We start from the raw sequence: 21,941 nt of genomic DNA on the forward strand, positions 1-21,941 counted from the left end.
CTTAATGTAGGCCTTTTAAGGCTATAAATTTCCCTCTAAGAGCTGCTTGAGTGGCATCACATAAATTTTAGTGGGGTTTATCTTTATTTTTATTCACGTCAAAGTATTTTCTGGTTTCCCTTTCATATCATCTTTGATCCATTGGTTATTTAGAAACACGCTGTTGATTTTCACATATGTTTGGGTTTCTCCAAAATTTTCCATGTATTGACTTCTAATTCCATCCCATTGTGGCCAGAGGACATAATTTATATTATTTTTATCCTTTTAAATTTATTTAGGTTTATTTTATGGCCTAGCATATAATCTATCCTGGAAATGTTTCATGTGCATTTGAGAAAAAATATATTTTAGGTTATTGTTCACTACATTGTTCTATACATATGTGTTAGTTCTAGCCGGTTTACAGTATTGTTCAAGTCTTCTATTTCCTCATTGATCTTCTATGTTTCTGTTCTATCCATTATTAGATGAAAGGCATTGAAATCTCTAACCATTATTGTTGAATTGTCAATTTTCCCCTTCATTTCTGTTGGTTTTGCTTCATGTATTTTGGTGCTCTGTTATTTGGTGCATATATGTTTATAAATGTTATATCTTCCTGACAGATTGACATGTTGGTCATTACAAAACGTCCCTCTTTACCTCTAGTAACATTTTCTGTTTTCAATTCCAATTTTGTCTGATAGTACTATAGTCACCCTAGTTTTCCTTTGTTTTTCTTGTGTTTTCTTTTTTTGCCTTTTTGAAGACTTTATTTATTTGAAAGAAAGAGCAAGAGAGTGTATGAGCAGAGGTGTGGGGCAGGGGAAGAGGGACAAGTGGACTCTCTGCTAAGCAGTGAGCCTGATGTGGGGCTCAATCCCAAGATCCTGAGATCATGACCTGAGCCAAAGGCAGATGCTTAGCCGACTGAGCCAGCCAGGCAGCCCCCTGGTTTTCCTTTGATTGCTATCTGCATGATATATCCTTTTTCTTCCTTTTACTGTCAATCTATTTTTTCTTTGAATCTAAAGTATGTGCAACGTAGATATCATATAGTTAGATCATTTTTTAAATTTATTCTGGCAATTTTTGACTTTTTTGAATTTTTTAATTTATTCACATTTAATATTATTATTGATATTGTTGGACTTAGATCTATTATCATAGTTTTTGTTTTCTGCCTTCCTCCCCTCTATTCCTCCTTTCTGCTTTCTTTTGTATAAAGTGAATGTTTTCTACTGTAGCATTTTAATTTCATGAATGATATGTTTATCTATTTTTGATATTATTTTTAGTGGTTACACTTTAAGTTTTCAAAAGCTGCTTCAAATTTATACTAGCTTAATTCAAGTAATACATAGAAATATTACTCCTGTATAGCTCTATTCCATTTTAATCTCCTCTTGTGACATTATTCTTATATATGTTACATTTAACAATGGGGCTATCAACAGTCCAAACACATTCGAACATTGTTTTAGCTCTTATTTTACCATCTGTTGTCATTTCTTTAGCCCATTACAACTTTTCTACTACCCACCTCCACTGTGCTGTTTGGTAAATATATTACACAGTATTACATTTCTACATGTCATAGGTCTAACAATACCTTATATACATATTGTTTTATACAATTGCTTTTTTACATAGCCAACTGTTAAAGAGCCTAGATGTCCATCAACAGATGAATGGATAAAGAAGATGTGGTATACACACACACACACACACACACACACACACAATGGAACCCTTGGCAGCCATTAAAAAAATGAAATCTTGACATTGCAACTATGTAGATGGAACTAGAGGGTATTATGCCAAGTGAAATAAGTCAATCAGAGAAAGGAAATTGTCATATGATCTCACCAATATGAGGAATTTGATAAATAAGACAGAGGATCATAAGGGAAGGGAGGGAAAAATGAAACAAGATGAAGCCAGAGAGTGAGACAAACCATAAGAGACTCTTAATCTCAGGAAACAAAGCTTTGCTGGAGGGGAGGGGAGGGAGGTAGAGGTGGGGTGACTGGGTGATGGACATTGGGGAAGGTATGTGCTATGGTGAGAATATAAAAAAAAATAAACAAGCAAAATGCATTATCTTTTATAATTACATTATTGCCTTTCCTAATGCTCTTTGTTTGTTCATGTGGACTTAAATTGCCATCTGGCATGACTTGCTTTCAGCCTGAAGAACTTCCTTTAGGATTTCTTTCTTCCTTTTTTTTAAAAAAATATTTATTTATTTTAGAGAGAGAGGGAGAGAGAGAGCAAGCATGAGTGGGGGAGGAACAGAGGGAGAGAATCCTCAAGCAGACTCCCCACTGTGCATGGAGCCTGATGTGGAGCTCAATTCCATGATCCATGAGATCATGACCTGAGTTGAAACCAAGAGTCAGATATGAATTGACTGAGCCACCAAGGCACTCCTAGTATTTCTTGTAAGGTGCTTCTACTAACAAAACATTATCTTAGTTTTTGTTTATCTAGGAAAGTCTTTACTGCACATTCATTATTGAAAAATAGCTTTTCTGGATATGGGGATCTTTGTTGACGGTTTTTTTTTTCCTTTGAGCATTTTGATTATCTTATCCCACTGATTTCTTGCCCCCATTGTTCTGTTAAGAAGTCAGATATTATTCTTGTTGTGGTTTTTTGAAAATGATGTGTCATTTTTCTCTTGTGCTTTTAAGATTTTCTTCTTGTCTTTGACTTTCATCATTTTCAAAGTAATGTCTTTTTGTATGTTTCTTTGAATTTATTCCACTTGGAGTTCATTGAGCTTCCTGGACATGTAGGTTAATGTTTGATCAATAAATCTGGGAATTTTTCAGCTATTATTTCTTAAATTTTTTTTTCTTTCTCTCTCTCTTTTCTGGTTATCCAATTACATGTATGTGAATGTGCATGATGATGTCCCACATTTCTCTGAGATGTTATTTTTCTCTTCCTTCTGTTTTTTGTTTGTTTGTTTGTTTTATTATATTTTTGGTTTTTTTTTGTTTGTTTTGTCTTTGGTTTACATAATTTGTGCTGACTTATTTTCAAGTTTGTAAATTTTTCTCTTGTCAGTTCAAATCCATTATTAAGCTCTTCTAAAGAATTATTTTTTGTTTCAGTTATTTTACATTACAGAATTTTCATTTGGTTTTTCTTTAAAATTTCTATATTTTTTATATTCCCTATTTGATGCAACATTGTCAACATATCTTTCTTCACTTTTCAAATCAAGCTTTCCTTTAGTTCTGTGAATATATGTATAATACCTACTTTGAAACCTTTTTCAAATAAATTGGACATCTGGTCACTCTATCAGGCTTGCTGTTGCCTGCTTTTTTCTGGTCCATACATCATATATTTCTATTTCTTTGCATGCCTCAAAAGTGTGTTGGAAACTGGACATTAAGTAAAATATTGGACCTACTCTGAGGATTAGACTTCCTCCTTTAGGTCTCGTTATTTCTCTTTGCTTGTTTATTTGGTTAGTTACTGACTGAATATTTTAATGAATTCTCAGGGAATCACAGCTTTGGCTCTGCCAGTAGTCATCCTGGGAACATAGTCCAACTGGTACAGCTCTTTTCTACCCGTTCCCTGACCACACTCTGCTATTAAGCTACACACTCAGCTGTTAGGCTCCAATTGCCTACTGATTGCGCTATTAGCCACAACCATGCCCTGGGGCATAAATTCCTTTACAAACTAATCTAATCAGAATAACTTCTGAGGTGAGAACTTGATATTTGTTCTGACCCCATGAGATTTCCTCCTAGCTGTCTTCTTAACCCTGATCACTCCTGCAAACTAGAGGACATATAGTCAAGACTGTTGACATTAGATTCACAAATCTCCCAATTCCCTTCACCACAATGTCTGCTTGTTTTTAGATTTAAACTTCTTCGTGCTCTGTTGCAAAGGACATCAGTTCCTAAAACAGAAATCTATCTCCTTTACAGCCTGCTTCTCCGTTTCTCTCTCTCCTCTCAGGAAAATCTATGAACCTGCGCTCTCTAATGGTGGTGAGAAATATGGTAAGCTTCTCTTTAAGTGACATCCCCTGTCCAGGAGATGAGTGTTTAGTGGAAGGGGGTGGAGCTATCTGAGGCCTTCTTGCCTTATCTCCCTTTGTATGGAAACACCACCTCATTAACTGGGTCAAGAGCTATTGAGACCCCAGTATTCTCAGTGTACATACTCAAGGCAGAGCCACTGTTATATAAGTGGAGGTTAAACAGAAGAAGGGAGTCACCACCTCTTGACTGCACTGCCCAGGACTTAGTCTCAACAATAGGCAGCTGGAGACAAGATGAGAAACACTGACATCCTGTTCCTCCTGGGAAGAAAGTTCTCCAGCTGGGAACTGGGGAGAGAGGGAGCCCTGCATTCTTGGCTGCAGCAGTCTGGAGTATAGTCTTACAACACTGAACTGAGAAGGCAGAGGAAGAGAGTACTCTTGGCTCAAATACCAGCCTTCCTTAATACATTTCCATAGATTTTCTTGAATATATATTTCTTTATTTTTTGCCCTTATGATTATTTCTAGAGGCATTAAATGGAGGTATGTGTATGTGTGGGTGTGTGTATAGACATATAATTTTTCCCCATTTTTATTAGTGAGTGGCTCAGTGGAGCTTTTCACACTGTCATGCCAAAGGTTGATCTTCTCTAAAAATCTCTTCAAATACATAAAATTAAATATACAGGGTTTGAAAAGAAACCAAGCATTTGAAATACAGTTTTCAAAAAATGAAAACAATATATTACTATGTGTACTTCACTTTATTTTATTTTTAAGTTTTAATTCCAGTGTAGTTAACATACAGTGCTATATTAGTTTCAGATTCATGGTATAATAATTCAACAATTCTATATATTACTTAGTGCTCATAAAGATAAGTGTACTCTTAATTCTCTTCACCTATTTCACCAGTCCATCCACCTCCCCTCTCATAACCATCTGCTTTTTCTCTGTAGTTAAGAGTCTGTCTTTTGGTTTGTCTCTTTTTTTCTTTGCTCATTTGTTTTGTTTCCTAAATTCCACATATGAGTGAAATCATATGGTATTGGTCTTTCTCTGACTTATTTCACTTAGCACTATACTATCTAAATCCATCTGTGTTGTTGTAAATGGCAAGATTTCATTAATTTTATGGCTGAATAATATATGTATTTACATTTATTATATAATTAATGTAACATATATTACATTGCGTATTCTCTCATACTCTATCCATTCATCTATCAATGAACAGTTGGACTGCTTCCATAATTTGGCTCGTAAATAATGCTACAATACATATAAGGAGGGGCATATATTTTTTTGAAGTAGTGGTTTTGCATTCTTTGTCTAAAAATCCAGCAGTGTGATTACTACTGGATTGTAGGATAGTTCTATTTTAGAATTTTTGAGGAACCTCCATACTCTTTCCCACAGTGGTTGCACCAGTTTGCATTCCCACCAACAGTGCAAGAGGATTCCTTTTTTCTACATCCTCACCAACACCTGGTTTTCTTGAGCTTTTGATTTTATCCATTCTGACAGGTATGAGGAGATATCTCATTACGATTTTGATTTACATTTCACTGATGATGAGGGAGGCTGGGCATCTTTTCATGTGTCTGTTAGGAATCTGTACATCTTTTTGGAGAAATGCTTTTTCATGTATTCTGTCCATTTTTAATTGGATTGTTTGGTTTTAGGGTATTGACTTGTAAAAGGTCTTTTTATAGTTCAGCCATGTCAACTTATTTGTCTTGTCTTTATTGGCCATGTCATTTGCAAATATCTTCTCCTATTCAGTTGGTTGCCTTTTACTTTTGTTGGTTGTTTCCTTTGCTGTCCAGAAATCTTTCATTTTGATGTATTACCAATACTTTATTTTTACTTTCCTTGTCTCAAGGGACCTATCTAGAAAAAAGTTATGACTCATGTCAGAGAAATCACTGCCTGTGTTCTCTTCTAGGATTTTTATGGTATCAGGTATTAAATTTAGGTTCTTAATCTATTTTGAAATTGTATTTGTGTATGGTATAAGAAAATGATCCAGTTTCTTTCTTTGGTATGTAGCCATCCTGCTTTCCTAATACCATTTGTTGAAGAGACTTTCTCCTGTTGGATATTCTTTCCTACTTTGTCAAAGATTAACTCACCATATAATTTTTGGTTTATCTTTGGGCTTTCTATTCTGTTCCATTGGTCTATGTCTACTTCTAATGCCGGTATCATACTATTCTGATTATTATTTTTTTTATTATTTTTAATTATTATTATTATTATGGATTTATGATGTAACTTGAAGTCCAGAATTGTGATGCTTCCAGGTGTGTTTTCCTTTTTCAAGATTGCTTTAGCTATTCAGAGTCTTTTGTGGTTCCATACAAATTTTATGATTGTTTGTTCTAATTCTATGAAAAATGCTGTTGGTATTTTGTTAGGTATTGCATTAAATGTGTAGACTGCTTTGTATAGAATATATATTTTAACAATATTTGTTCTTCCAATCCATAGGCATGGAATATCTTTCCATTGCTTTGTGCCATCCTCAATTTTTTTTCATCAGTGTTTTATACTGTTCAGAGTATAGGTCTTTCACCTCTTTGCTTTTATATCAATACACTGATTTAGTATCCTGTGACTTGCTGAATTTGTGTATCACTTCTAGTAGTTTTTTGGTGGAGTCTTTAGGGATTTTCTATATATAGTATGATGTCATCTGTGAATAGTGAAAGTTTTTCTTTATCCTTACCAATTTGGATGCCTTTTTTTCCTTTCTTCTGTCTTATTGCTGTGTCTGTGACTCCAGTATTATGTTGAATAAAAGTAGTGGGAGTGGACATCCTGTCTTGTTCATGGCTTAGGGGAAAACTTAAGTTTTTCCCAATTGAGTATGATGTTACCTGTGGGTTTTTATATAAGGCCTGTATTAGGTAGTGGTATGTTCCCTTTAAACCTACTCTGTTGAGGGTTTTTACTATGAATGGATGTTGTACCTTGTCAAATTCTTCCTCTACATCTACTGAGATGATCATATGGCTCTTATACTTTCTGTTATTGGTGTGATATATCACTTTGACTGATTTGCAAATATTGAGCAACACTTGCATTCCAGGAGCAAAACTTATTTGATCACAGTGAATGACTTTTTAATATATTGTTGGATTTTTAAAAAATTTTTATTTATTTACTTGACAGAGATCACAAGCAGGCAGAGAGGCAGGCAGAGAGAGAGGGGGAAACAGGCTCCCTGTTGAGCAGAGAGCTGGATGTAGGGCTCAATTCCAAGACCCTGAGATCACGACCCAAGCCAAAGGCAGAGGCTTTAACCCACTGAGCCACCCAGGTGCCCCAATATATTGTTGGATTTTTTCTGTTAATACTTTATTGAGGATTCTTGTATCTATGTTCTTCAGAGATACTGGCTTGTAGTTCTTTTTTTTTTTTGTGGTGTCTTTATATGGTTTTAATACCAGGATAATGCTGGCCTTATGGAACAAATTTGGAAGATTTTCTTCCTCTTCTATTTTTTGTAGTAGTATGAGAATAGGTATTAACTCTTCTTTAAATATTTGGTAGAATTCACCTGTGAAGCTCTCTGGTCCTAGATTTTGTTTGTTGGGAGATTTTTGATTACTGATTCCAGTTTTTTCCCTGCTTAAGTTTTGGGAGGTTATATGTTTCTAAGAACATACTTCTTAGTTTTTTCTTCTTCTAGTTTGTTCAATTTGTTGCCATATAATCTTTCATAATATTATCTTACAATCCTTTGTATTTCTGTGGTGTTGACTTACTTTTCCTCTTTCACTTCTGATTTTATTTTTTTCTTTTCTCTCTCTCTTCTTGAGAAGTCTAGCTAAAGTTTTATCTATTTTGTTGATTTTTTAAAAAGATTTATTTATTTATTTGAGAGTTAGAGAGCATGAACAAGAGGGACAGAGAGAGGAGGAGAGAGAATCTCAAGCAGACCCTGCACTGAGTGCAGAGCCCAACATGGGGCTCAATCTCAGAATCCTGAGATCACGACCTGAGCTGAAACCAAAAGTCATACGCATCACCAACTGTACCACCCAGGCATCCTTATTGGTCTTTTCAAAGAACCAGGTCCTGATTTCATTGATCTGCTTTATTGTTTTTTTGTTCGTTTGTTTGTTTCTCTCTCATTTATTTTTGTTCTAATCTTTATTATTATTTCCTTCCTTCTGCTTGTTTTAAGTTTTGTTTGTTGTTCTTTTTCTGGGTCCCTTAGGTGTAATGTTAGGTTGTTCATTTGAGATTTTTCTTGCTTCTTGAGATATGCTTGTATTGCTATAAATTTCCCTTAGAGCCACTTTTGCTGCATCCCAAATATCTTGGACCATTTTGTTTCATTTTCATTTCTTCCCATGTAATTTTGGATTTCATCTTTGATTTCTTGGTTGACCCATTCATTGTTTAGTTACATATTATTTAACCTCCATGTATTTGTGCTCTTCCCAGATTTTTGCTTGTGGTTGATTTCTAGTTTCATAGTGTTGTGGTCAGAAAAGATGCATAATATGACTTTAATTCTTTTGAATTTGTTGTAACTTTTTTTTTTTTACCTAAGTGATCTATTCTAGAGAATGTTCCATGTGCACTTTAAAAGAATGTGTATTCTCCTGTTTTAGGATAGAATGTTCTGAATATATCTCTTAAATCTATCTGGTCCAATGTGGCATTCAAATCTACTGTTTCCTTGCTGATTTTCTGTTTGGATGATCTATCCATTGATGTAAGTGAGGTGTTAGAGTCCCTTTCCATTCTTGTATTACTATCAGTAACTTCTTGTGCACAGTGTTTGGCCTCTGTGATGTTTGTGGGTCAGTCAAGGGCCAACTTGGGTTTAGTTAACTTTGAACAGACATTTGTCAGAGATGCAGTAGAACCAAACTGTAGGTCACTTTCCCTGTGTTGTCTCCTAGAAGCTTACATTGGTGGATGAGGCCATGCAATCAGACTAGCTGTCTGCCCCTAGACCACTGCTAGGGCTGCAGTCTGACTAGTGTGTGGGTTTCCTTCCTCTCACCTAAGGGCAAGAGTCACTGGGTGGTGCTCACTCCCATCAGGGCTGCTTGCATACTGCAAAGCTCATGGCACTTTTTTGGATGGGCTTTGGCCAAGAATGTGTTGGAGGGGTGGATCTGCAAAGCTGTGGGTCTGGACATGTGTTTGCACTGGTCATCTGGGAGAGGGGACCTGCAGCTACTGGGACTGAGGTAAGCCTGCCTGAAAGGGTTCATCTGCAGAAGTGCAAGGGGGGGCATGTTAGCAAGTTATGTAGTGAGTACAGGCACTGTTCTGGTTCCCACTGGTGTTTGTGGGTCTAGACTGTGGTTTGGGGGAGAGAAATGACAACTACCAGCTCCTTTGTTCCTGGAGAAGTCTTGCAATGATCCTTGCCTCTCCAGCACATGCCAAGATTAGTAAACATATTTCCCATATAGTCTAAGCATTTTTCAAACTGCTGCTTCTATGCTATATTTCTGTGTGCTGTTTCTTGTGCTGTCTATATAGGGTGAGAGCCTACTTTCCTCTCACCCTACTGGCTCTCCCAGAGCCAAGTCTGCTGACTTTTAAAGTTCCAGGTTTTAAGTCCTGCTGGTCATAAGAACTCATGAAATTAGACCCCTCTGATTTTCAAAGCCAAATTGTTATGGGGATTCATCTTTCCCATGCTGGTTTCCCAGTGTGAGGGTCTCTTTCTCTCCCTTTTCCACATTCACAGCATCCCTCCCTCCAGGAGTTGGTCCATGGTCCATTTAGCTCCTGATTATGGGTCTGCCCTCCTTACTCTCTTCAATATGGCTTTTTCTCTACATTAAGTGATGGAGTGTGTCCTGACAGTCTTTGAGTCATTTTCTGGGTTATTTTCACTGATCTGAGTGTTATCTAGTTGTGTCCATGGGACGAGGTAAGCTTAGGATCATCCTATGTTGCCATCTTCCCCAGAAGTCTCCCTGTATGTACTTTTAAATTAATGCATTAAATAATAAGATATAGTAATGTCTAATAAATTCCATTATTTAAAAATAGCTATGAATATAAGCTGCATTCCAAAATATCGGTAAAACATTAATATAATATGCAAATATCTATGGGGCACATGGGTGGCTCAGTCATTTAAGTGTCTACCTTCAGCTCAGGTCACAATCCCAGGATCCTGGGATCAAGCCCCATGTCAGGTTCTGTGCTCAGTGGAGAATCTACCTCTCCCTCTCACTCTGTCCCTCCCCCTGCTCATGCTCTCTCTCTGTCACTTGCTGTTTCTCTCACTCTCTCTCTCTCAGATAAGAAGCAAAATCTTTAAAAAAATATGCAAAGATCTGTGATTATTATTAATGTAGAAAAAGTACAGGGTTGGTTAAAACTCTTTTTTGGTGTTTTTTTTTTTTTTGCCTGCATTCATAATTAAAGAAAATGCTACATTTTATTTAGATATTAGTGAAAATAAAGATGTAAAATTTTCCCTACAAATTCACGGGTCCCCTGAATTATATTTATGGACTCTTTGGGCAGCCCATTGGCCAGGGGTTCAGAACCCCTGCTCTAAATGCTCCCTGAAATAGGGAGAAAGTTTTGAATCCCAAGAAACCTCATCCTGTTCTATAATCAATAAAGAACTACTAAAGCCCAACTAAGATTTGGGTTATGGCAAATTCTAAGTGTCTTTTCTCACAGTTTCCTTAATCTCCATTTCTTCTTCATCTAGACAGCTGAAACAATCTATATTTTCATCATTTCTTTCTCTATTGTGTTTTCCCTCCTCCATATCCAACTTGTCTTCACTCACCAAAAAGGTTAAAAATGTTTTTGTTAAAATTATCCTCCATTCTTATTACCATGGTCACCTTACACAAACCCTCTTCAAACTTCTTCACTGACTCCCAAATTGCTTGTTATCAAGAATGAAACCTTATTATCGTTATCTGAAAAGCCCACTGTCAAATCACTTTGCTTCCATCTCTAATTTCTTCTCCGACAAGGGTTGGCTCAGGATGTGATATGTGCTATAGCTGAAAGCAATCCTGTAATGTTTTCAATGGAAAGTCCTAGCCCTAGGATCCAAAAGGAAGCTGGTTCAGTCATGTCTCACAGAGATGTCACTCTGGACAAACTCACACTGCCATTTTGGTTTGTTACTTTGAGATGCCATTGTTATTTGGAGGACTATTTTCCCAATCCTCTGCCAAACCTTTGTTCGTCTAACCTGCTTCTTCCCTCCCCTTTTTAAATCTTGCCTTAAAATGACTCTGATTTTGAAAGTAATTCTTTCATTTTCTTTCACTTCTGGAGAAAGTCAGTGATTAATTCATAAATCCAGCTCTCAAGGATCTCCAGAACATTTTTCTTTGCAAGAAATAACTTCAACTTTTAGAAGTGTATCCTAGTTTCTTCCATAACATTGCAAACTAAATAGAAGTCTGCATATATGTTTAGCTTATTAAGGCCATTTAATAACACATTAGTTTCTCAACCACACACTTTTACTCTTCAGCTAGGTTCTGTAGTAATTGCATTGGGGGGTTGTAATTAAATAGAAAAGATAATATGCATAGGCAATTGTGGGAGAAAAGAACAGAACAATAAGCAATTCTGTTTGGCTTTCAACAGATAAGGTCCTCCTCCTCCTTCTTCTTCTTCCTTTTTCACCTCCCCCTCCCCCTCTTCCTTCTTCTTCTTCCTCTTCCTCCTCCTCCTCCTTCTCCTCCTCCTCCTCTTCTTCTTTCTTCTCTTTCTTCTCCTTCTCCTCCTCCTCCTCCTTCTTCTTCTTCTTCTTCTTCTTTTTTGTAAAAACTTCTACAGGCAAAATATGGCTATTAGCTGTTGGGAAACAGTATAACGGAACCATTTCTGTATCTGGGTAGATGACCCATTTTAATATTACTTTGTTTGTCAACTGGTTATATGAATTCTCTATAATGATAACTTCATACAAAAAGACTCCTCCACTGGGTGTGGTGCATAAACAATGAATCTTGGAAGACTGAAAAAAAATTAAAAAAAAAAAAAACCTCCTCCCACCTGTATACGTGATAGCCTTTTTCCATAATAAAAATACCTGATCCTATGCTTTTTTTATTATGTTCAGTTAGCTAGCATATAGTACATCATACTTTCTTGATGTAGTATTCAACAATTCATTAGTTGCATATAACACCCAGTGCTCATCACATTTGCCCTCCTACGCTTTTTGCACTATGTTGTGAAGAGGAAGAGAGTTCAACTGAATTGTAGATGGGATTTTCATGCTCATTTGTTTTTGTATCAAGTAGAAATTTCTGCTCAATTACTCTTCTTGTGGAATTCTTTTTCTTTTTAAAGATTTTATTTCACAGAGAGAGGTTACAAGTAGGCAGAGAGGCAGGCAGAGAGAGAAGGGGAGGCAGGCACCCCGCTGAGCAGGGAACCTGATGCGCAGCTCGATCCCAGGACCCTGAGATCACGACACACTGAGCCACCCAGGTGCCCCTGGAATTCTTAAAATATTTCCAACTCATGCTCCCCAAAACCCAGCCTCCCAAATCACTAAAATCACTAAATCACTAAAATAAGACAAAACAAATCCTGAGATGGGCTTCATGTGTATAATACTTCCCACATTTTCTTCTGGTATTTGCAGGCTAGGGTAAGAATAGAAGTCTTAGCAAAAGCATCAATAAAGCAAAATTCTGCTCTAATAAAATAGTTGGACTGAACTGTATATAATAACATAAAGTCAACAGGTGGGAAGAGGGAAGAAGCGGAGTGACAGTTTGCCAGTTTCTTTTTAGACATATTAAGTTTTAGAGTCTGGCATAATATTGTGGAGATGCCCAGCAGGATGTTAGAAATTCAAGTATATTTTTATTTCACATGTTTTGTGTTTTACAGCAAGCACCCAATTCACTCTTAGATATTTACAGTATTGAATGGACTTGAAAGCTATACTTAGACAACTTTTCTGAGGTAATAGAAACAATATGTGAAAAAATGAATTAATGAACTTACTATTATTTTCTTGGTTCAGTCTTTGATCCTTAAAACATATAAGTCTTAGAAAAGATTGGCTCTATATAATATACTTTAGTCCTCAAACTGCTTTACATAACAAAATGTTGACTTACATCCATATTATTATGACATCATGAGCACCCCATTTTGCATTCTATTTTCCAGAAACAATAATTATTATCTCTGTTATTTTCTTCATCTGAACATTTCCTCTGAGCTCTAGAGTTCAGCTTCCTTTCCAGGAAGTGGAAATCTGAAGTCTGGCCTCTTACAGATAAAAGAGAAGGATGTTTAATTATCATGGAGAATTAAGCACATTGTATTTCTAATGACACTAATAAAGTCAATAAAACTGGATAATCTAATTGTCTTTCACCCAAAAGAAATGTCCTTAGCCCCCTATTTATATATCTACCATTACCTAGGTAATTTATGCGAAAAGCTTCTGCATTTATATGAATTACTTTAGATTGTTATATGGTTGTTTTCAGTTTGAATTGTCCAGATTGATATGGTGTACATGAAAGAAAAGCAGGCTGCCTTCAAGTAGATGTGGAAGTGGAACTTAATCATTAGGTGCATGTCATTCATCACTGCTACCTTTGATGTTTGCATAGAATACCTTTTGTGGAGTACACAGAAGACATAATACATAGAAGCACTTAGGGATCTTTACACCCAAATCTAACTAATAATAACGGAATACAGATTATTGTGTAGGCTTTGATGAAGATGGGCACAGCCCAGACCAAATATTTGAGTGATGTTAGCTTTACTACTATGCTGGTTACTTTTTGGAATCCTACGGGATATCTTTGCAACAGACATTTTGCAAAATGTCAGTCAGGAAAGGGAATTGAAAGCAAAGTTGATTTAATAAGTTGATTTAAAATAAGATGATCAGATGACCCATACCAATCTAGTCTGTACCATCTTCGTATGGGAACCATTAAGTGAACTGCCAAGTAACCATAAAAGTCCCACATTCAGGTTCAGTCAAGAGTCAAGTTACCCTGAATCTAGATAAAGACAAACCATGAAAAGCTTTGAAAGATTTTGTAAATTATACTATTTATATTAAATCAAGAAGAATATTACTGTGAGCAACAACATGTAAACAAAAATGTCATTAGTCTTCTCTATGGGTTCTGGGTCCCTGATCCTGAGCTAATAAGGAAAATTTGGAGACTTAGACCAAGATTGGTGTTCTTTCTTTAGTTTTGGGTTAGTGGGGAATATATGAGGCAGAATTCTGGTTGCCTTGTCGTAGCTGAATCAGTGCTCCCCTGACACTGAACACTTGCCAGACTCAGCCTGGAAACCATACAAAATATTAAGGAATTGTCCTGTCCGGTAAGTTTGGCCCATGGTGATTGGTCCACAACATGATGGCTTAAATTCAAGAGCATTTGTATTTTCTGTGTGCTTCCACATTGCTAACAATTCCATACTTGATAAACCAAAGCTTATGAAATATAATTTTTAAATGCACACACATCTTCCAATATGTTATGCTGAAGAATATTAATTGCAGCCAACTAATAAATATGACCTCAGGAATATAGAGTTGGTTGACATCAGAAACCATGATCAATATTGAAAGCAGTAGTCAAATTTGGCCCTGGAGTATAGAAGGACTCCAATAAACAGTTATTTGAGGAAGACTTTTCATGACATGGAGAATGCATTTTCTACATATATAAGATATAATATATATGTTTTATATATAATCCTTAAACATTATGTTGAATAGTTGTTGAAACAATTCTACCTTTGTAATATTTGGTGGATTAAGTATCTCAGCATTCCTTACTGAGCATGTGGTAAAATACATATACAAAGAATGACATTTTCAAACCAAGCAAGAAGCTAAATTAGGTTGGAAAAGGTAAAAACATTCCATCTGGCCAGGTGTTCCTAGAAATTATCAGCATAGTTATAGCAATAAATAGGGAGTCTGTCACTAGGGTCACATATGCAAGTTAATTTGTACTTAGAGTGAGTGACACTGTTGATAACCATCCACATTTCTGAGATAAGCTCTTATGTCCTCTTGGCTTATGGTGATCATTTAAGGAAAATCCCAGCAACTACTTCTAATATTTATAAAAAAACATCAGTGTGGGAAAAGCAAAAGTAATAAGCATGGCCAAACCCGTCATTTCTTAGGAGTGGAGTTACCTGTGTTCAGGCGATAGAGCGAGGGGTATAAAATGAAGACTTTTCAGAACTATCAAGAGGAAACATGTAATTTTATACAGTATAGTTTCAAAATTATTTGCCCTAGGACTCAACTGTCTTTTGTGGCTTTTACACCTTCAATTCAATTTGTAACTTGTTTACCAAGTGACCTTGAGTTTTCAGAGGAAATTGAAGTTCTCTACATTAACTTCTCAGATTTTAGTTACTGTGATAATTAATTTTGTGTGTTAAATTGACTGGGCTACAGGCACTCAGGTATTTGGTCAAACGTTATTCTGAGTGCTTCTCTAAGGGTGTTTTTGGAAGAAATTAATGTTAAATTAGTACACAGGGTAAAAGAGATTATTCTCCCTAATGTGAGTGGCTCTCATTCACTCAGTTGAAGGACTGAATAGAACAAAAATCTGACTCTCACTCAAGTAAGAGAGAATTGTTCCTGTCTTACTGCTTTTGAACGGGGACATCAGATTTTCTTGTCTTTGGGCTGAAACTATAACATCAGCTCTTTCTGGTGCTGTCAGCAATCCTGGATCTCAAGTCTCCAGACTCAGATTGGAATTACACCAGCAGCTCTACTGAGTCTCCAGCTTGCTAACCTACCTTGTGGATCTTGGGACTTCAGCCTCCATAATTGCGTGAACCATATATTTATTATATAAATATTAACATAAACATATATGTTTAATATAGGGATTATAAATCCTTATTTTATATATAAGTATATATATATATACTCATATGTATATTCCTATATATATGTATGTATATGTTTATGCTCATGCAATTATAAAGGTTGAAGTGAAAGATAAGACTTGGGAAGATAAGAGAATAGGCATGGCTTGCAAAACACTGGGAAGTGTATTAGTCAGGGTCCTCCAGAGAAACAGAACCAAAAGGAAATATCTTGTGTGTCCTTTTTTGAGCCATTCCTATCCTCTTATCTTTCCAAGTCAACAGAAAGAAGAGTCCCTTTTGTCTAAGCATAGACCCTCCATTTAGACCCTTTATTTCCTTAACATCTCCAACCTCCCCCACTCCATTGACTCCTTTCCATATGGCTGCAATCATATTTGGTCTTTCCCGTCTAAACAAAAACCATTGCTTGAGACTTCCCACACGTCACCCACACACTACCTTATTTCAGCTCCCATCCTATGACCCTCTTCTTCTTTGCTAATTTTCATGAGAATGTGTGTCTCACATCTTCACTGCCCACACAATACCTAATATCCTGCAATCAGGCTTCTGTCTCTACCAAACAAAAATGTGTTTTCCAGGAATTTTTCTAATTACCAATTTACAAATCTGAATTGGGAGGACAGAGACAGACTGTAGTAGACTGTCATATGGGAAGTAAGGAATTAGAGACAGCAATGGGCTATTCTCTTGAGAGAACTCTCTTGAGAGTGCTGGACAAGGAGAAGAGAGAGGGAATGAAATCAAGTGGGGGCACAAAATTGAATGGAAGTTTGCTTCAAAAGAAGCAAGAACTTGAATAAGAGTGAGAGAAAACATAAGAAAGAATAACTGATAGAGCAAGAACCAAGGGGACTCGACAAGGGAGAAAATGACTTTGCTATTTTTTTAATTTAAATTTAATTAATTAACATATAGTATATTATTAGTTTCTGAGGTAGAGTTCAGTGATTTATCAGTCTTATATAATACCCAGTGCTCATGACATAACGTGTCCTCCTTAATGTCCATCATCATTACCCTATTCCCCCAAACCTCCCTTCAGCAACCCTCAGTTTGTTTCTTATGATTAAGAGTCTCTTATGGTTTGTCTCCCTGTCTGATTTCATCTTGTTTTATTTTTCCCTCCATTCCTTATGCTCCTTTGTTTTGTTTCTTAACTTCCACATATGAATGGAATTGAAATATGAGAACTTTCTCTGACTGACTTATTTCCCTTAGCATAATACCCTCTAGTTCCATCCACATTGTTATAAATGGCAAGACTGCATTTTTGATGGCTGCGTAATATTCGTGTGTGTGTGTGTGTGTGTGTGTGTGTGTGAGTGTGTGTGTGTGTGTGTGTATCACATCCTCTTTGTTCATTCATCTGCCAATGTACATCTGGGCTTTTTCCACAGTTTGGCTATTGTGGACATTACTGCTAGAAATACTGGGGTACATGAACCCCTTCAGATCACTACATTTGTGTCTTTGGAATAAATACCTAGTAGTGCAATTGTTGGGTCATATGGTAGCTCTATTTTCAACTTTTTAAGGAACCCCCATACTGTTTTGCAGAGTGGCTGTACCAGCTTGCATTCCCACCAACAGTGTGAGAGAGTTCCCCTTTCCCTGTATCCTCACCAATGTCTGTTGTTTCCTGACTTGCTAATTTTAGCCATTCTGACTGGTGTGAGGTGGTATCTTTTGGTTTTGATTTGTATTTCCCTGATGCCAAGGGATGTTGAGCATTTCTTCATGTGTTTGTTGTCCATTTGTATGTCTTCTTTGGGGAAACGTCTGTTCATGTCTTCTGCCCATTTCTTTTTTTTAAATATTTTTTAATTCTTTTATAAATGTATAATGTATTATTAGCCCCAGGGGTACAGGTCTGTGAATCGCCAGGTTTACAAACTTCACAGCACTCATCACAGCACACACCCCCCCCAATGTCCATAACCCTATCACCCTCTCCCAACCCCCCTCTCCCCAGCAACCCTCAGTTTGTTCTGTGAGATTAAGAGTCTCTTATGGTTTGTCTCCCTCCCAATCCCATCTTGTTTCATTTATTCTTTACCTACCCCCCAACCCCCCCACGTTGCATCTCCACTTCCTCATATCAGGGAGATCATATGATAGTTGTCTTTCTCTGATTGACTTATTTCGCTAAGCATAATACCTTCTAGTTCCATCCACTTTGTCGCAAATGGCAAGACTTCACTTCTTTTGATGGCTGCATAGTATTCCATTGTATAGATATATCACATCTTCTTTATCCATTCATCTGTTGATGGACATCTAGGCTCTTTCCATAGTTTGGTTATTGTGGACATTGATGCTATAAACATCCGGGTGCATGTGCTCCTTCAGATCACTACATTTGTATCTTTAGGGTAAATAACCAGTAGTGCAATTACTGGGTCATAGGGTAGCTCTATTTTCAACTTTTTGAGGAATCTCCATGCTGTTTTCCAGAATGGTTGCACCAGCTTGCATTCCCACCAACAGTGTAGGAGGGTTCCCCTTTCTCTTCATCCTCGCCAGCATCTGTCATTTCCTGACTTGTTGATTTTAGCCATTCTGACTGGTGTGAAGTGGTATCTCATTATGGTTTTGATTTTATTTCCCTGATGCTGAGAGATGTGGAGCATTTTTTCATGTGTCTATTGGCCATCTGGATATCTTCTTTGCAGAAATGTCTGTTCATGTCCTCTGCCTATTTCTTGATTGGATTATTTGTTCTTTGAATGTTGTTAAGTTCTTCATAGATTTTGGATACTAATCCCTTGCCTGATTAGACATTTAAAAATATCTTCTTCCATTCTGGCATTGGGAGACAACCACTTTGAAACACCTTTTACGTGTGAACAAATTAATGGTGCTTGGAATATCTATCACTTTTCCTACAACTGATTTTCCTAGCCCTGTTAATCAGGAACAAAGGAATCCTAGATTCTGCTGTAAGACTGTGGGTTAAATTGAATACCAGTTCTGTTTGCCAATTGAAATAAGGCTCTAAATTCCAACTAGATGTGATTAAAAGAACATTAATACTCTCTTCAACTATACTACAGGTATAATGGGCTTTGATAATCTATTCTAGAGATTGAACTACTACTCTCTTTTTCTCTCTGGCTTCTCTAAAAATCACAGTATCCAGATTGGGATCTGCCTGTTGGTATCTGGGAGGATGTCTACCTATTCCATTGACACTCACATTGGAAAAAGTACTTGGGAACTCATGTAAAGAAATTGCTTTCAAATTCATTTTCCAAACTATCCAGGAAAACCAATCTTACTGGTTTGTGGGCACACCTCAATTTAACCCAAAAGTGCCATTACTCAGCTTTCTTGGCTTTCTTATTTGCCATCCTTGTCTTCAAATGTCTCTCAACTGTTCCCTGAAATTAATATCACCTTCTCAATAGAAATGTTTTTGGCCCCCTAAGGAAATTCCAAAGAATGGATCACAGACTTTGAAGGTACTATTAAAGATGATTTCCAAAGATCATTTTGAACAATGGGAGCCACTTCAGAATACGTTTACTCCAATGATACCACTTTGAAGTTGTGAGAAATCACTTTTTTAACGTTTTGATGTATTTGTTTGAATTTTTAAAAAGCATAGACTATATTTTAGAGGGTTTACTAGTTGTATTTTTCAGGGATTGATTCCTTTTCTGCCCAGATAGATCTTAAGTGTAAAGAACCAGGGGCTATAATTTCCTTATAGCCTCAACTGTAGTCCTATTTCATTCACAGCAAATAATTGATGTTTAGGGGCACCTGGGTGGCTCAGTGGGTTAAGCCTCTGCCTTTTGCTCAGGTCATGATCTCAGGGTCCTGGGATCAAGTCCCACATTGGGCTCTCTGCTCAGTGGGGAGCCTGCTTCCTCCTCTCTCTCTCTCTGTCTGCCTGTCTGCCTACTTGTGATTTCTGTCTGTCAAATAAATAAATAAAAATCTTTAAAAAATAATAATTGATGTCTAATTAATGCTTTAGATTGTTAATCATTATGATTCATATTTTCTTGAGTCTGGTATTTATGATCTAGGCATGTAAATAGCAGTAAATCTCTTCTTGCCTGTTTTGAACAGAACATAATACATGTAATAGAAAAAACTTGCAAAAATTTGAAAGAACATATAGAATGGATGATGGCACAGTGCCAAAATTAGCTTTTAATAAAAAACAAGTGGAAGAAAATTGTGAATACCCTAGAAGATTGAAAGATAAATCTCACTTTTTGAGCATAAAAACAGAACTACATATTGAAACTTATAACTCATTCTGACAACTTGGGTGTAACTCTCCCTCCAAAAACTACTCTACCTTTCTTCCTCAATTGTTGAGCCTTCCCAGGCCCCCTCCCAAAAACCTATCCTGTTGACTAGCTCATCTCTGACATTTAACTCATTAGCTCTTACTCTGTTTCTTTGCTGGAAATGGCACCAAATCTAAGAAAACAAACTTAATTTAAAAAAAAATTTTTTTTAAATAATCTCTACACCCAACATGGGGCTTGAACCCACAACCCTGAGAATAAGAGTTAAATTTTCCACTAACTGAGCCAGCCAAGTGTCCTTTAAAAACAAACTTATTATCTTACTGTCAATTTCTGTAGTTTGTTTCTAAATTGTCCTGAATATTTCCTAAAGAGTGACATTTTCCTCACTTTATAAAAGTACACCAAAATGCAGGTTAGCAAAACTAGTATCCTAATGAAAAAAATTCCACAAATTGGTATTTTAATACCTGTATTATATCCTTTAAAACACGGAAATGAAATCTGAATTTTTATTGAAGAGATTAAAAAATGAAAAATGATGATGTTGGCAAGAAAAAGAGTACGAATATTCATGAAGAAGGACAAGCATATATTTCCCTAAAATGTAGTGCTCTCCTTCCCAGGAGAGGCCATCTGTCCTCTTTGATTGCTAGTTAAAACCAATTAACACAAAATGGGATACTACCTTATTGGGTTTCACCACAAGTTTTCTGGTTTCATCCTTAATCACATGGGTTCCTTTTAAATATTTTCTGTTAATGTACAAATTGAAAACAACAACTACAACTTATATTTAAGCTGAGTACAGTCCACTAGGGCTCAAGCAAGCACTCCTCATTAGTATCTATAATCATTGTCTTATCTCAGAGAGTCAAAGATGATCATAGCTCAAGCCTGCTCACACACACAAACTATTCTCTTGGCCATTGGAACAGCCAGGCAGCCAGCTAAGTGCTTACTCTTTGCCTGTGCTGCCAGCACCTGAGGTTCTGGGAGTCTCTCAAGTAGAGTGGCAGTAGTGTCAGAAACACTGATGACCCTGATTTCACACATATTTCCTCAAAGTGAGTCATGATAATACTGGAGTGAAAGAGGCTGGCATAGTTTTTCACTGAACACAAGAATAATAGTGGCCCGAGTTAGCTAAACATTATAATCACTGGTACCTTATTCCAAGTCCTTCAGTAGTGCCTATTTTCTCAGTGTTTTGGTCCTAGCTTCCTCCCTTTAACTACTTACTAGTGAATTCTATCCTCTCAGTCTAAATTTTCTTCTTTTTTTAAAAAAAAGATTTTACTTATTTGACACAGAGAGGGAACAGAAGCAGAGGGAGTGGGAGAGGGAGAAGCAGGCCTCCCACCAAGCAAGGAGCCTGATGCGGGGCTCGATCCCAGGACACTGGAATCACGACCTGAGCCAAAGGCAAACACTTAATGACTGAGCCACCCAGGTATCCCTAAATTTTCTTCTTAATAAAATATCTCCCCCTGGTTATTTTCTACCAGTCACTTCTCACTTGTTCTTATATCTGGACCATAGCCACTTCAGACAGTCCTCACTGCTTTTCAAATAAATTTATTCTTCTGGAGAAGATAAAAAGAGACAGCATTTAACACCAAAGTCTTAATCAGGTATATCCACTACCAAATTTGCATGCAGCTTTGTTAATTTAACTGTACAAATAGTATAACATAGATGCTTCCAAAGAATGGCATGCATACCTCTTCCGAGATGTGAGATGTTTTGAGGTGGTACATAGACTAATATTTTTATGATAATAT

The sequence above is a fragment of the Neovison vison genome, chromosome X (genome assembly GCF_020171115.1).
Source record: "Neovison vison isolate M4711 chromosome X, ASM_NN_V1, whole genome shotgun sequence".
Taxonomy (NCBI): Eukaryota; Metazoa; Chordata; class Mammalia; order Carnivora; family Mustelidae; genus Neogale; species Neogale vison.